Here is a 17,779-nt window from a genome sequence, read left to right as displayed (position 1 = left end):
AAGTGCAGGGTCCTGCACTTAGGACGGAAGAACCCAATGCACAGCTACAGACTAGGGACCGAATGGCTAGGCAGCAGTTCTGCGGAAAAGGACCTAGGGGTGACAGTGGACGAGAAGCTGGATATGAGTCAGCAGTGTGCCCTTGTTGCCAAGAAGGCCAATGGCATTTTGGGATGTATAAGTAGGGGCATAGCGAGCAGATCGAGGGACGTGATCGTTCCCCTCTATTTGACATTGGTGAGGCCTCATCTGGAGTACTGTGTCCAGTTTTGGGCCCCACACTTCAAGAAGGATGTGGATAAATTGGAGAGAGTCCAGCGAAGGGCAACAAAAATTATTAGGGGACTGGAACACATGAGTTATGAGGAGAGGCTGAGGGAGCTGGGATTGTTTAGCCTGCAGAAGAGAAGAATGAGGGGGGATTTGATAGCTGCTTTCAACTACCTGAAAGGGGGTTCCAAAGAGGATGGCTCTAGACTGTTCTCAATGGTAGCAGATGACAGAACGAGGAGTAATGGTCTCAAGTTGCAGTGGGGGAGGTTTAGATTGGATATTAGGAAAAACTTTTTCACTAAGAGGGTGGTGAAACACTGGAATGCGTTACCTAGGGAGGTGGTAGAATCTCCTTCCTTAGAGGTTTTTAAGGTCAGGCTTGACAAAGCCCTGGCTGGGATGATTTAACTGGGAATTGGTCCTGCTTTGAGCAGGGGGTTGGACTAGATGACCTTCTGGGGTCCCTTCCAACCCTGATATTCTATGATTCTATGATTCTATGATTCTGTGACAGAGGCGGGAATAGAATCAGTATCTAACTCCAAGTCCTGAGCATTAAATAGCAGGTAACTGAACCACTAGACCATGCTTTGTCATATTCCCTGTATCATTTCTGTGACTGTTCTCTCTTTCAGTCCAATAACTAGAGGGTTAATCATTTCACAGTGGATGCACAGGAGCTATGCCAGAATCCACTGGAGCTCCAGGGTTCCTAAGTGTAAGAGGTGATACTTCTTTGTGAGTATTGTTCTAGTTTGCACCTGTGTGTTTGATTAATTGGCTTAAAAAAATAAAAACAACCTTCAAGCCTGCTGCTCTAATCAGTTTCCAAAGGCTGTTCTCTTACCAGCTTCCAGACAGCTCAATCTTCAAATTCCTTGGAGTCTTTTCTGCTTCTTCATCAAGATATATGCATTTTGCGAACAAGTGAGATCTTTGGATGTACAATACACAGTTGTTTCACAGCACTCTGCAAAAGGAAAACAGTGGGTCCATAATTATGGACATTCAGGAAGAGAGGCGGGTCTGTGTTTGCTAACCTCATTGGCTAACATGCTTCATGGGTTATGCAAGGAAACTGTGTAGACAAATACATTGAAAAAGATGAAAGATGTATACAGAGTTAATGGCTGACAGTAATGGCCGAATGTGATTTCACTTTAAAACCTCAGCTTTGTGCTTATAGAGAGCTTTATATGAGAAACTGCTTGGGCTTAGCTAGAGCAACTGGACTGGGAGAGGGGAGACCTGCGCACTATGCTGGGAACTACCATAGACCTGCTGTGTGACCACAGGCAAATCCCTTCTCCTCTCTGTGCCTCTGTTTAATCTTCACCCTTTGCCTGTCTTGTCTGATGAGATTGTGAGGACTCTGGAGCAGGGGCTGTGTCTTTCCAGTGCCCAGCACAATGGGGCGCTGATCTTGGCTGGGACTCACAGGTGGTGCTGCAATACAAGTAGTAAATAACAACAGACTCTTTCATCCACGGATTTCAAAGTGCTTTACACCATTGACTAAATAAGCCTGGGTGTAAATATTATCCTGGTTCTACAGATGGGCAAACTGAGGCAAAGAATTCATGGATTTACCCCAGGCAACACAGAAACCCAGTGCAAGAGGTAGGAATAGAACCCAGGAGTCCTGACTCATAATCATGTCCTCCAACTAAGAGCCCACATACATAGTGCCCACTAACCCACAAAGCATCTATTCCCTAACAGAAGTAGTATGCCAGTGCATGAATCAATGGGGTTATTATGGCTCCTAGATTTCCATCTTGCTGTCTTTTCCCCCTCCAGGTGTAGCTACGTCAGTGTGTAAGAATGCTCTCCATGCTGGGGTCTGTGTGTGATGATTAGAGCTATTGATGTAGAAGGGCCTTCTATGATGTAATTAACACTACGGAGTCATCCATCTCACTTTGCCTCTACAGTTGCCATAGCTACTTGCAGTAAACAGGACGGCTTGATGCATTGCTGCTGTGTTAAACTGATTACTCTGTAAGTGTACAAAATAATTGCTTTCCCCTGAACCATATTACGGGACACACAAACTAAATTACAATAAATCCAACCAGCAGCCAAGGCTGTCGTCCCATCAGAGCAGTTCAAATGGGCCAAATCATTAAGAGGAAGCCGGGGAGACGACCCTGAATGTCTGTCTGTGCCTCCCCTGGAATGGGACCAGATCAGAGTTTGACAGCCATGGAGACCCCTCTGGAGTGAGAGATTTTGGGGACATTAATACCCATGTTCCCGGAAGGCAGGACACCAGTACAGCAAGACAGAACCCTCTGGATTGCAACAAAAAGCCCATCCATTTCATGTTACTTACATGGCTCTCATCACTGCAGTGTTAGAGAACTGATGAGCTAAGCCCCGGAGGCTGAGATGCTTGTTCTAACATGGGAGCTGGGCCCTTTGACCCCTACCTTCAGTGGAGTTACTCTGGATTTTCATTGGTGTAGCCAAGAGCAGGGTCTAGGCCTGTGTTATTAAAGCTCAAGGTACCCTGAACTTTATTGAAGGCTGTTCTAATTTCCATGGGCAAGAACTGGATGGATTTAGAGGCAAGCTTGCTTCCAGGCACTCTAATTGTTAATTGATCGCAGTGCTGGGATTTATAAATACACCTCTTCTGAGTGTTGCAGTGAGGTTCCTGGTATCTATAGTCTCTCACTCCAGCTTTTAGCAAGAGTGCAGGACAGACCTAATTTAAACACACAACATGTTATGAATTGATTTTATGATGAATTGAGTTGCTTTTGCTTCTGTGCCTCTCTTGCTACATAGTTCTGCCCCATCATGTGCCAGCAATGCCCCTCTGCCATGTACATTGGCCAAACCGGACAGTCTCTACGCAAAAGAATAAATGGACACAAATCAGATGTCAAGAATTATAACATTCAAAAACCAGTCGGAGAACACTTCAATCTCCCTGGACACTAAGTTACAGACCTAAAAGTCGCAATTTTTCATGTTCTCTGTGTGTGTGTATATCTATCTATATATCTTCCTACTGTATTTTGCACTGCATGCATCTGATGAAGTGGGCTTTAGCCCACGAAAGCTTATGCTCAAATAAATTTGTTAGTCTCTAAGGTGCCACAAGTACTCCTCGTACATCCCCTTTGATAAGTCTACTGTCAAAAGCAGGATGATCTAGTGACAATGTGAGTCAGGAACTCAATTTCTAATCCAGGCTTTGTGACCGAGTCACTAGGTGACCTTGTCACTAGGTGACCTTGGGCTAGACACTGAAACTCTCTGGGCCTTAATTTCCTCATCTGTAAGATAACTTCCTATGCTTTCCTCAGAGGTGTTGGGAAGATTCATGAGTAAATGTTTACAAAGCACTTTTCTGCAGCACTCCAAGGAAAGAATACTGCAGAAATGGATCTGGGGTTAGTGGGTCACAAACTAAACAGGAATCAATAATGTAACACTGTTGTAAAAAAAAGCAAACATCATTCTGGGATGTATTAGCAGAACTGTTGTAAATAAGACACAAGAAGTAATTCTTCCACTCTCCTCAGCACTAACAAAGCCTTAACTAGAATATCGTGTCCACTTCTGGGCACCAGATTTTGGGAAAGAGGTGGACAAATTGGAGAAAGTCCAGAGGAGATCAACAAAGATGATTAAAGGTATAGAAAACATGACCTATGAGGAAAGATTGAAAAAACTGGTATTTGTTAAGTCTGGAGAAGAGAAGGCTGAGGGGCGGGGGGACATGATAACGGTCTTCAAGTACATAAAAGGCTTTATAAAGAGGAGGGTGATAAATTGTTCTTTTTATCCACTGAGGACAGGAAAGAAGCAATGGTCTTAAATTGCAACAAGGGAGATTTAAGTTAGACATTAGGAAAAATTTCCTCTCCGGGTAGTTAAGCACGGGAACAAATTACCTAGGGAAGTTGTGGAATCTCTGTCACTGGAGGCTTTTAAGGACAGATTAGACAAACATCTGTCAGGGACGCTCTAGATAACACTTAGTCCTGCCTCTCTGCAGGAGACTGGACTAGATGACCTCTCGAGGTCCCTTCCAGTCTAGAAGAATCTAAAAGTAAAAATATAGAGAAAAGTTATTTTAAAGGAAATGTATTCAGAAGAGCAGACAAAGAGTGCTTACAATAAGTTTTCCTTTTCTTGCTATTTCCTAATTTTTCCCCCCAGAGACTTGTCCCGCAGAACAAATGAAAACAACCCACATTTTAGATTGACACCTAACAACCACTATTACAGCTTTGCTCTTTAACATTATGGTGCCAGAGGTATGCAAGATACTGTCACCTCTCTAAGAAAGGTACAGTCTAGGGCCCTCACTGCATGTGATAACAGGCATTTGTTATCAGAGTAGCTCCAAGGTTACTCAAAGGAAAGTTTTCAGATATGCCTTTAGGTTATGTCTCAGCTGGTTAAATTCTTAGGACTGCACAATACTCTCAAGACGTGTATTAATGGATCACCCCATTGTGTCTAAATGCTGTATTAAAACCACAAAAAGAAAAGGAGTACTTGTGGTACCTTAGAGACTAACCAATTTATTAGAGCATAAGCTTTCGTGAGCTACAGCTCACTTCATCAGATGCATATCGTGGAAACTGTAGCTCACGAAAGCTTATGCTCTAATAAATTGGTTAGTCTCTAAGGTGCCACAAGTACTCCTTTTCTTTTTGCGAATACAGACTAACACGGCTGTTACTCTGAAACCTGTCATTAAAACCACAGTGAATCAAGTCCTTACTTCATATGGTAACAGATGGGGATATTTAAATATTCCCATGAATGCATGCCAAACATGGCAGCATTAAAAAAGGCTCATTATACCGATTTAATTTAAGACATCAGTGCATTTTGGAGAAGCACAGAACTTATCTACAGCTTCCAAAGTCATTTGTTATCATTATAAACATAATTAGAGAAGCTCTAATTTAACAAAAATACAAAGGATACTTGCAAGAGCCACTGTGAATAATGAACTGACGGGGGAATGAAATCCATAATTCATCACGTTCATTATTCATTCAAGGGTATTATCTTTAGTCATTTGGTATCATTGACCCAACAAGAAAGTTTGTCAGATCTCCAACTTCCAATTTAGAAGTAATCCGCAGATTGATTAAAAAGAACAAGCCCCTGTACAATGACATTGAAGGAATCATATTTTGTATACATGACTTTTTATATCTTAGTGAAGTGAAGCTGAGCACCATGGGAAAGACTTTCCATTGACTTCAGTGGGAGGTGGGCTAGATGCTATGTACAACAAAGCCCTGTCTATTTCACAAAAAAACCAACCATGTTTCAGTAGGTTTGTGGCAGATTGTGGGTCTGATGCTGCAAACACGTAAGTAGGCGAGTAAAGTTATTCACATGATGAAGTGTTTGTTGGATGGGATCTCGTAACTCCTTTCCTTAGTGTGAAGGTGGATGTGGGCCAAGTCAGCAGCATTGGACTTCCTCTAATTAGCAGCTGGGTTTCATACCAAAGTATGTCACCACTAGCCTCACCGACTGATGGTCTGTTCGCTGGCCAGGCTGATATTGGTAGATTTTTAAGGCCATAAGGGCCATTATGATCTGCTTGTCTGATCTCCTGCATAAAACAGGCCAAAAAACTTCACCCAATAATTTCTGCATCAAACTCATAACTTCTGGTTGAGCTAGAGCTGATCTGTTTATATTACTAGGACTATACTATTACTAGGTCTCCCACAGTATTCTTGTCAGCAAGTTAAGGAAGTATGGGCTGGATGAATGCACTATAAGGTGGGTAGAAAGCTGGCTAGATTGTCGGGCTCAACGGGTAGTGATCAATGGCTCCATGTCTAGTTGGCAGCCGGTATCAAGTGGAGTGCCCCAAGGGTCGGTCCTGGGGCCGGTTTTGTTCAATATCTTCATAAATGATCTGGAGGATGGTGTGGATTGCACTCTCAGCAAATTTGCGGATGATACTAAACTGGGAGGAGTGGTAGATACGCTGGAGGGGAGGGATAGGATACAGAAGGACCTAGACAAATTGGAGGATTGGGCCAAAAGAAATCTGATGAGGTTCAATAAGGATAAGTGCAGGGTCCTGCACTTAGGACGGAAGAACCCAATGCACAGCTACAGACTAGGGACCGAATGGCTAGGCAGCAGTTCTGCGGAAAAGGACCTAGGGGTGACAGTGGACGAGAAGCTGGATATGAGTCAGCAGTGTGCCCTTGTTGCCAAGAAGGCCAATGGCATTTTGTGATGTATAAGTAGGGGCATAGCGAGCAGATCGAGGGACGTGATCGTTCCCCTCTATTCGACATTGGTGAGGCCTCATCTGGAGTACTGTATCCAGTTTTGGGCCTGTTACGAATTACACCTGGTAGGACACGCACACAAGTGCTACGAATTATACCTGGTAGGACACGCACACAAGTGCTACGAATTACACCTGGTAGGACACGCACACAAGTGCTACGAATTACACCTGGTAGGACACGCACATAAGTGCTACGAATTACACCTGATAGGACACGCACACAAATGCTGCGAATTATACCTGATAGGACACGCACACCAGTGCTGCGAATTATACCTGATAGGTCACGCACAGTTTGAATCTAGGCTGAGGCACAGAAACAAAGTCCACAACTGCAGAGTTCCCAAAAGACACTAAGTTTATTACGCTCGAGCATGGTGCCCCCCTGCTAGCCAGGAGGGGACCCTGAATGCAGATTATACAAAGGTTTTAGCAAAGCATGTTGCCCTCGTGCATCGGAAACCTTAGCCAATAAACAAACCCTTGTCTTATTTACCACCTATTTCTGCTTGGTGCATTCCTCGTGCTATACCAGTATGTTAATTACACAGCATGGTCCTAAAGCCATGCATCAGTAACTTTTATTATTAGGATGGGAGGCCTCACATCAAGGCCAAGAGACAGGGAGTTAGAGACTGACAAAAACCAGATACTGGGAGTCAAGGCAGGCTGGAGACAAGGAGGAGGATTTTCACAGGGATTCAATATCTAAGGATTACTCCTCCTGGTGTATGATGTGCTGGCATTTAAACAATGGTGGGCCCCAAACCAAAATGGAGTCACATGTGCTAACTTTTCCTTAACAGTCCTCCCTTTTTTTTTTGTACGTCAGTAAGCTATATCAGGGCTGAGTAACCGCGCTGCAGGGTTAGCAACTGCCAACAACACATACTGCAGCATTGTAGGCATACAAAAAATAACGCAAAAACAATAACAGTCAAAAAAAGTAAATACAAAATACGCCGTTCCCAAGTCCCCACATCCGGTAGTCATGAGGTGAGCCAGTCCCAGACCTCCTGGAATTCGGCTTTGGTAGTGTCGAGGCTGAGGTGGTGGAATAGGGCTGCCTGTTGCTTGAGGATGTGGATGTCAGTTTCCATCCTATGGTGCTGATTTACAAATACACAACAGCTTGAATTGACCAGAGCACAAACCCCGCCCTGATTTGCAAGGAGATAATCCAGGGCTAGGTGGTTTTGCAATGTCGTTTGGGATAGCTGGGTGACTTCAATTTGAAGGGCAGAGAGAGCATCTGCAGTAGCATTTGCCATTAGTTCCAAAGCAGCTGAAATGTTAACTATAGCTTTTTCCAGCTCGCTTACTCCCAACCATGGCAGAAACCAACGCACAAAGGAGCGAAAGCCTTTGGGCCGATAAGAAAGGGGGTTTAAAGGAATACTTCGTCGGTCCCTCCATACTAGATTGCAGATTTTTTTTCGGGTCAGGTTCTGGTGTACTGTCACGGCGGGTACTATAGCCCCTAAGGTACATGGACCACACCATCCTGCTGGGAGAACCTTATAGGCTGTGTGATTGCATAACCAATATCAGCCAGACCCCTCGGGGACTGGCCACGGGGTTCTGGAGTAGGTAGAGGGGCCTCCCGCACCAGAGCTGATTTGAGTGGTGTCCTTGCACCCTACAAAATTCCCTACAAAAACTGTATTTTCTATGCCCTTACATCGTGACACACATAAAGCATAATTACTCTGGGCCACCATATCAATAAACCATATTTGGATTGTAACATTCCAGTTAAATATAGTGTTTGCCCATAGCTTAGCTTGGAGTGTTCGATTAAGGGGGATAGGTACCCCTACCAACGGGACGCCCTGACCTAAATATGTGGGGGTACGAATACAAATCCAACACTGCGTTCGATTTACACCCTGTTTGATAGCACGGGTTAAATTCAAGAAGCTATTGCCCTCCCATCCTTGTACTGGACTTGGGAATAGGGAGAGAACCCCTCCCAGGTAAACCATACCAATGTCGACATCCTCCCCTGTACTATACAAAAAACACTACCCCCAATGTAAGTCCAATAAACAGGAACACAAAAAGTCCTGGTGGGCTGTGAAGGTCCCAGTAGCTGGAAAGCTTAGTCCATGGGTTGGTCGTGGTGTTCATTCGTGAAGTGGCTCATCCAATGGCTTGTCAGGGTCAGGTGGGGTTCCCAGCGCCAACTTAACGTAGCTATGATGGATCCAGGAACCTTTACCTGCAAAGGAGTGGTGGCAGATGGTGGGAGTAATGTTCGTTGCTGTAAGGCGTTTTTGGTATTTATACTTGCCTACAAGCACAGTTCCAGCCTCTGGAATAAACCCACCCCACCACTTTACTTCACATTTCCAAGAATACATTCCGCAACTTTCTCCCTGCCAATGTGCAATGCTCCGTCTTTGCCATCAGGGCCAATTTTCAGTGTCTTTTGCAGTTAGGAATCTTTGGATTTTGGTGGTTTTAGCAGAGCAGGCGTTCCTTCTCTCTTGGAACAGGCATGGTTTTGCATTATACAGGGGAGAGGTTACTAGCACGTCACCCTGTAGTGCTTTGGTTTCTTTAGCAAATACTGAATGCAGGTTAGCTTTGTCAGTGGACAAGGGAGAGGTTACTAGCACTTCACCTTGTGTTTTTTTTTTTGTTTTTTTTTTTGCTGTTTAAAAGGAGGGAAGGAAAAAAAAAACCCAGAAGGAGGGACAGACTGATCAGTAGTCGAAGTGAAGTCACCTCGAGGTGGAGGGGTCTTTTTGCAGTAAGAAGCATGGGTCTAGGCAGTCAGTCCTTGGCACTTTACAGCGGTGTTGGTAGTTAGCAGGACTTAATAAGGGCCTTTTTAGCATGGGGCCAGAGTAGTATTTTGTCGAGGGACCTTTATGTAGACCCAGTCACCTGGTTTTAACAAATGGCAGGTTTGCTCAGGATTCTTGAAGCAGGACTTCTTTTACCTGTAAATACAGAGACCTAACACATTTCATTAATGTCTGGCAGTGTGTTGCAGATTTTACAGCTGTTTGGGCACATTTAAGCCCCCCTCTTTTTTGGCTGTTAGCCAAATCCTAGCTGTGAGTAGTGTCCTTGGGCAGGCCAGTGTCTTATCTTTGGACCAAGCCTGCCAAGCCTGCCAGCTACAGTGTTGAATTAGCTTGTTTTTTGTTTTATTTATTTTATTTTTTTTTGGCTTTTATTAACCTGCAAAGGAAACTTTTACTTTTTACTTATACATTTTTGTTTAAAAAGGAACACATGTACATTGCCCATTATACAGCACTTTAGTCTTATTGTATAATGTATGCCACATATACCCTTTTAGGAAAATGACTTTATTACAGAGCTTTGGAGCAACAAGCCAGGACAAGCACACCCACTTTTGAGGAGTCCACTTGGTACAACTTCTGGTGTCCAATAGCTTTTTTCCCTCCCCAGCCCTTTGGCTAGAAATGTGAGGTAGCCAGAAGGATTTCATGTATAATATGGGGAGTGGGTTAACCTTTGATGTCCTTGCTTCCAAAGACTGTTGGTGTGCAAATTTTAACAACAATTTTTTTAATTAAAAGATTTGGCCAATTAATTTTTTTTTTTTTTTACTTAAGCAAATGTATTAAACTTTAGTACATTTTTTGATATTATTCAAACACTTTGTATTGCAAGTTGAATAAAACAAGTATCTGCATTTTGATTTAACCCTTTTATTTAGTTTTAAACTAAACTGTCCTATGAAAAATTAAACACAGCAATTTTGGCCACAAGACAAATACCACAAGACAGGACATAGAACACAGAACAGAATTTTTATTGTGCCAGTAAATTCATGAGATGTTGAATTGCTTTTTAGCTGGCATTAGTTTTCTCTGAGTTTCTGAAAGACAAAAATAAAACACAGATCTGCCCCTTTTGGGCAGTCAGTCATTGCTTAAAATATTTTTTTTTTATACAAATACCCTTATTAATTGCAGGCAAAACAGAGGAATTACCCATATTTTTTTGTATTTGTTTTATAGGCAGCCCAGGTTTCAGTGGCCTCTACCTTATTAGTTAGGTAATTTACATAAAAAATAAATGCTTTCCGGCTTGCTTTTGGATCCACAGGTTAAAGATTCTTACTTTAAAAAGGGCACAATAAACTTTACCAGACTTTTGATTGCCTTTTACTTTTAACTCCTGCTGTCAAACACACAGCGACCTGAAAAGGAAGACACCACCTATTGTAGCCTCTTGGAACCTAATACGATATTAATTAAGTAGCACTGTATAATTGCATTTTTTTGGAAAAGGGCCCATTTTTTTCCAAAATGGCTGCAAAGAAACCAAGCATATTTTTTTTCAGTATTTTACAAAGTTTAACTGCTTAATTCTTTCCAGCAACTAAAGAGTTAACTTTTTACTTTTTTTTTTTAAAATTACTTGCTTATTTTTTAAAACGACACCCAATTACTTAGATTTTACCATTTTAAGTATTATTCCGGGATTTACGTTTTTCATTCCTGTAATTATTTACTCTTCTTTTTTCACTATGACCTTTAAGTTTTCAACCTGTTTTCCAATCTCTCTATCTGTTGCCTGCCCGCTTGGGCCCGATCCTGTTTTTTTTCTTTGAACTGTCCCTTCCATGAGCACCAGCTTTGTTTCACTACCAAATTAACAAGGAGGGTGGGCTTCTTAACTAGCCCCCAGCCCTCCTGGTCTCTTTTTTAAAAATATTTTTACTTACAAGGGCTACCCGAGTCCTCCCCACATGAGGCTTGTCACCTGGACAGAAAGCACGGCTAATTGGCAAGCAAGGAGGTGACAGGCATAAGTCAGAAAGCCGAGGGTAAGCAGGAGGAGGGGCAGAAGCAGGCATAGCACAGAACAGGGCTGGAGACCCCTGAGATGAATAAGAAAAGGAGGAGGAAAGAGGATGTCCTTTTGCATGCACATAAGCCCAGTTGTCCCATACATACCAATAATCCATCTGGGCTGGAGCTTTGTCCTCCAGCCTCCTTTTAAGCACTGTTAATGTATCCCCAGCAAAGGACCCATCCGGTGGCCATTCAACAGATGTTTCAGTTGTTAGTGCTGGCCACTCAACCTTACATAAAATAACAGCTTTTTTCTGCCTAACCCATGGGTGCCAGAAATATTTTCCCAATTCTTGAGAATTTTAGCCAAAGGGGTCCCCTTACTTACACTCTGCCCAGAACCTATAATGGGCTACCAAAAAAACACAAAATGTGCCACCTTATCGCCTAAGCGACGGCTCACAACCCCCCTCCTCGGAGTTCTCAAAGGTGAACTCACCCTGTGCCGGCTGGAGCTGTCCGAGAGGAGGAGTGTAGTCTCGCTTGTTGGGGCGAGCCTAGAGTCCCATCTGGGTCGCCAAAACTGTTACGAATTACACCTGGTAGGACACGCACACAAGTGCTACGAATTACACCTGGTAGGACACGCACACAAGTGCTACGAATTACACCTGATAGGACACGCACACAAGTGCTACGAATTACACCTGGTAGGACACGCACATAAGTGTTACGAATTACACCTGATAGGACACGCACACAAATGCTGCGAATTATACCTGATAGGACACGCACACCAGTGCTGCGAATTATACCTGATAGGTCACGCACAGTTTGAATCTAGGCTGAGGCACAGAAACAAAGTCCACAACTGCAGAGTTCCCAAAAGACACTAAGTTTATTACGCTCGAGCGTGGTGCCCCCCTGCTAGCCAGGAGGGGACCCTGAATGCAGATTATACAAAGGTTATATACTTTTTAGCAAAGCATGTTGCCCTCGTGCATCGGAAACCTTAGCCAATAAACAAACCCTTGTCTTATTTACCACCTATTCCTGCTTGGTGCATTCCTCGTGCTATACCAGTATGTTAATTACACAGCATGGTCCTAAAGCCATGCATCAGTAACTTTTATTATTAGGATGGGAGGCCTCACATCAAGGCCAAGAGACAGGGAGTTAGAGACTGACAAAAACCAGATACTGGGAGTCAAGGCAGGCTGGAGACAAGGAGGAGGATTTTCACAGGGATTCAATATCTAAGAATTACTCCTCCTGATGTATAATGTGCTGGCATTTAAACAATGGTGGGCCCCAAACCAAAATGGAGTCACATGTGCTAACTTTTCCTTAACAGGCCCCACACTTCAAGAATGATGTGGATAAATTGGAGAGAGTCCAGCAAAGGGCAACAAAAATGATTAGGGGACTGGAACACATGAGTTATGAGGAGAGGCTGAGGGAGCTGGGATTGTTTAGCCTGCAGAAGAGAAGAATGAGGGGGGATTTGATAGCTGCTTTCAACTACCTGAAAGGGGGTTCCAAAGAGGATGGCTCTAGACTGTTCTCAATGGTAGCAGATGACAGAACGAGGAGTAATGGTCTCAAGTTGCAGTGGGGGAGGTTTAGATTGGATATTAGGAAAAACTTTTTCACTAAGAGGGTGGTGAAACACTGGAATGCGTTACCTAGGGAGGTGGTAGAATCTCCTTCCTTAGAGGTTTTTAAGGTCAGGCTTGACAAAGCCCTGGCTGGGATGATTTAACTGGGAATTGGTCCTGCTTCGAGCAGGGGGTTGGACTAGATGACCTTCTGGTGTCCCTTCCAACCCTGATATTCTATGATTCTATGATTCTATCAGCAGCCTTCAGTACAAGCAGCCTGTTGAGCAGACCTGTAGCCAGCCAATGGCCCTATAGATAGGGTGCCAAGCTAGGAGCCAGGAGACTTGGGTTCTAGACCCAGCGCTGGTGGTGACCTTGGGCAAGTTACATCCTCTCTCCTCCCACCCATTGTCTTGTCTCTCTAGACTGTAAGCTTCTGGGGGCAGGGATGGTCTCTAACTTTGTATGTAAAGTGCCTAGCACAGTGTGGCCCTAATCTTAATTAGGTCTTCTAGGTGCTGCTATAAATCCAACATAAATAAAAATGAAAGGTCAGGGATGTAACCTTCCTTCCCCACCAGAAAATTTTGAAGGACCAGGTACTTGCCTACCATTTTGCACTAGAATATTTTAGGATGATAGGAATTGCCAGACTGGATCAGATCCAGGTGTGCATATGGCCAGTATCCTGTCTCTGGCAGTAGCCGGCACCAGCTACTTCAGAGAAAGGTACAAGAAATGTGGCAGTTCTGAGGTCACCTGCTGCCATGGAAATTTCCTTAAGGCAGGTGAAAAGCCTGAAGCAGGAGGGTATCTCTGCTAGTGGCAAACTATGTTCTGTCCAAATACCAGTACATATGCACCAAGCCCCTCCTCAAGCATACTCCTATGTATTCCTCATGAGAGTTGCACACAAACACAGAGAAGAGCCATCATCAGAACATCAAGCTGAGCCCAACCCACTTGCTCTCCCTGCCATGCGCGAGAAACGTGGCCTCTCATCCCCAAGTCTGAGCTTCTGCTATTCTTCTCCACTCTAATGGCCAGCAAATCACTCAAGTGTTTTAATCGTCAATTGATCCTGCCATACACAGTAAAAATGGGTCAAACACCTAGTGAATTTCTTATTTAGGGCTGGTTCCCTCTAATACTGCACACCCCAGCCCTCAAATAGAGCTAGGCACTGACAAACATATACTGCATAGCATACTTTGAGTGTGTGTGTGTATGAGGGGGTGAGAATGGCCTTGGGCTCTGTGAATCTGATGCACTTAACCCTTGGGTGGGTCTCAGACTCCCCATCCGTTCAACAGGGCTAGCATTACTTGTTCCCTTGACAAGGGTGTTGTGAGACACAACTACTGTTGGCGAAGGGCCATGTATTATTTGCATAGTAACTATTATTAAGCAAACAGCGAGGACCAGATAAAAATGGTTTCAGAGGAGATGGTTTTAGTCAAGGTTGAACAAAATGGTACTGGAAATCTTCAGAATAGTCTCATAGATCAAGGCAAGAAGGGACTGTTATGATGCTCCAATCCAGAGATTGGCAACCTAGGCCAATTATGCCAACTATGTCTAGTTGGCAGCCGGTATCAAGTGGAGTGCCCCAAGGGTCGGTCCTGGGGCCGGTTTTATTCAATATCTTCATAAATGATCTGGAGGATGGTGTGGATTGCACTCTCAGCAAATTTGCGGATGATACTAAACTGGGAGGAGTGGTAGATACGCTGGAGGGGAGGGATAGGATACAGAAGGACCTAGACCAATTGGAAGATTGGGCCAAAAGGAATCTGATGAGGTTCAATAAGGGTAAGTGCAGGGTCCTGCACTTAGGACGGAAGAACCCAATGCACAGCTACAGACTAGGGACCGAATGGCTAGGCAGCAGTTCTGCGGAAAAGGACCTAGGGGTGACAGTGGACGAGAAGCTGGATATGAGTCAGCAGTGTGCCCTTGTTGCCAAGAAGGCCAATGGCATTTTGTGATGTATAAGTAGGGGCATAGCGAGCAGATCGAGGGACGTGATCGTTCCCCTCTATTCGACATTGGTGAGGCCTCATCTGGAGTACTGTGTCCAGTTTTGGGCCCCACACTTCAAGAAGGATGTGGATAAATTGGAGAGAGTCCAGCGAAGGGCAACAAAAATGATTAGGGGACTGGAACACATGAGTTATGAGGAGAGGCTGAGGGAGCTGGGATTGTTTAGCCTGCAGAAGAGAAGAATGAGGGGGGATTTGATAGCTGCTTTCAACTACCTGAAAGGGGGTTCCAAAGAGGATGGCTCTAGACTGTTCTCAATGGTAGCAGATGACAGAACGAGGAGTAATGGTCTCAAGTTGCAGTGGGGGAGGTTTAGATTGGATATTAGGAAAAACTTTTTCACTAAGAGGGTGGTGAAACACTGGAATGCGTTACCTAGGGAGGTGGTAGAATCTCCTTCCTTAGAGGTTTTTAAGGTCAGGCTTGACAAAGCCCTGGCTGGGATGATTTAACTGGGAATTGGTCCTGCTTTGAGCAGGGGGTTGGACTAGATGACCTTCTGGGGTCCCTTCCAACCCTGATATTCTATGATTCTATGATTCTATGAACCTTTGGCACATGGCCTGTCAGGGAAATCCGCTGGCAGGCTGGGATGGTTTGTTTACCTGCAGTGTCAGCAGGTTCAGCCGATCGCAGCGCCCACTGGCTGTGGTTTGCAGTCCCCGGCCAACGGGGACTGCAGGAAGCAGCGGCCAGCACATCCCTTGGCCCACACTGCTTCCCGCAGCCCACATCGGCCTGGAATGGTGAACCGCAGCCAGCGGGAGCTGCGATCGGCCAAACCTGCGGATGCTGCAGGGAAAGAAACTGGCCCAGCCTGCCAGCGGATTTCCCTGACAGGCCATGTGCCAAAGGTTGCCGATCCCTGCTCTAATCTGACTTCCTGCAGAGCAGAGGCCAGAGAACCGCACCCAGCAATTGCTGCCGCAGAGGGAATTATTCATCAGAGAGAGGGGGTGGCCTGCTGGAGACACACACTGCACAGGAGATCCGGGCAGGTAGTGAAGGTGATTTCTATTTCTGAGATGGGTTCTGTGTCTTTGTATCTTTTCTCATGTACAAATGTAGCCCACAGTTCTTCAGCAGGGCTTCGCACTGCGCACCCAATGCCCGCTGTCCCCATTTCTCCCTGTCCACCCTTTTACAGACATATCTGGAGCAGGAGAGCTCCATGCCATTTACACCCACTGCCTTTCTTTTGAGGTGACCTCTAGCACTCAGAGACTCTGTGGGCAGCACAATCCAGTCTGTGCTCATGCACGATTCTGCTTTCCCCCCTTGAGAGCTGTGTGAAATAAACTAGGATCAACTTGCACAACCCCATACATCTCACGGTCATAGCAAACTCTGGGTTGGCCATAGGGATGAAGCAGTTCACTTTCTTCATCAAGACTTTTACTGCCAAGAGACCATTTTGTGCTCCTAATTTGTATAGCACTGGGAAGGGGCACCAGCTACTCCCTTAATTTACAGGATATAGACCATCAAATTCTCCCATGGTCACATAGCATACACTCCTTCCCCCCATTAACATTAATGGGACCAGTGAACAGATTCCTTCTTCCCCACAGACTATATGTATTTCATACAAACATAGGAACAGAGATTGGAAAGGCCAAGTTCCACCAATGCCTGTCTGTATTAGATGGATCTGATAAGTCTAATGAGTGGGACCTGGCACAGCTCAGAGTGGCTATCTTCTGCAGATTCTTCTACTTTGGCACTGATGCACCCAGAGCCACCATAGCTTTTGGTTCCTTGACAGCTCAAGGGTGTTTCTCTATCCCTGATGCCTTGGGAGCCTTGATAACTTTTGCCAAAGGATCAGAATCTGGCTCCAATAATGATCTGGATGACTTCAAGGTCTTCTTACTCAAAGAGGCCACTGGAGAGTTTAGCGGCAAGAGGTTCCTTAAAACAACAGTACCTGAAGGTTGGTCCACCTATCTTTATGAGCTCAGGCTGTGAAAGTGCAGCAAAGGAGCAACCCAAGGGCAAGTGTCCTTCACTCAGACACTCAAGAAATAGGGTTGCCAACTTTCTAACTGCAAAAAACCGAACACCCTGGGCTTGCCCCTGCTCACTCCATCTCCCCTCCCTTTGTTGCTCGCTCTCCCCAACCCTCACTCACCCATTTTCACTGGGATGGGGCTGGGGCCAGGGATGAATGGCTTGGGGTCCAGGAGAGGGCTCCGTCTAATGGGAGCTAAGGAGCCTGCACTTGGGGCAGGGGCAGTGCGCAAAACCCCCGTGACCGCCCCTACACCAAGGAGCCTGGAGGAACATGCTGGCTGCTTCCTGCATGGAGCCAGGTAGAGAGCCAGCCAGCCGAGTGTCAACTGGACTTTTAACGGTGTTGACCAGAGCTGCCAGGGTCCCTTTTCAACCAGGTGTTCTGGTCAAAAACTGTACACCTGGCAACCTTATTAAGACATGTCACATGCCTGTCCAATGCTGGGAAAACTGCGGGACATAAAGCGCACCTCAAAGCCCGGCTTCTTTTTCTTCTGCGATTCTACCATACAACAATGGACCCAACCTTAATAACTATATAGACTATCTGTACTATAACACTATCTTATATGAATTATACTAATAACAAGTATCATTATAAATAGGGCTGTCGATTAATCACAGTTAACTCATGCGATTAACTCCAAAAAATTTACTGAGATTACAAATTTAATTGTGATTAATCACATTGTTAAACAATAGAATACCAATTGAAATTTATTAAATATTTTTGGATGTTTTTCTACATTTTCAAGTATATTGATTTCTAT

The sequence above is a fragment of the Lepidochelys kempii genome, chromosome 3 (assembly GCF_965140265.1).
Source record: "Lepidochelys kempii isolate rLepKem1 chromosome 3, rLepKem1.hap2, whole genome shotgun sequence".
NCBI lineage: Eukaryota > Metazoa > Chordata > Testudines > Cheloniidae > Lepidochelys > Lepidochelys kempii.
This window is presented reverse-complemented; position numbering follows the sequence as displayed.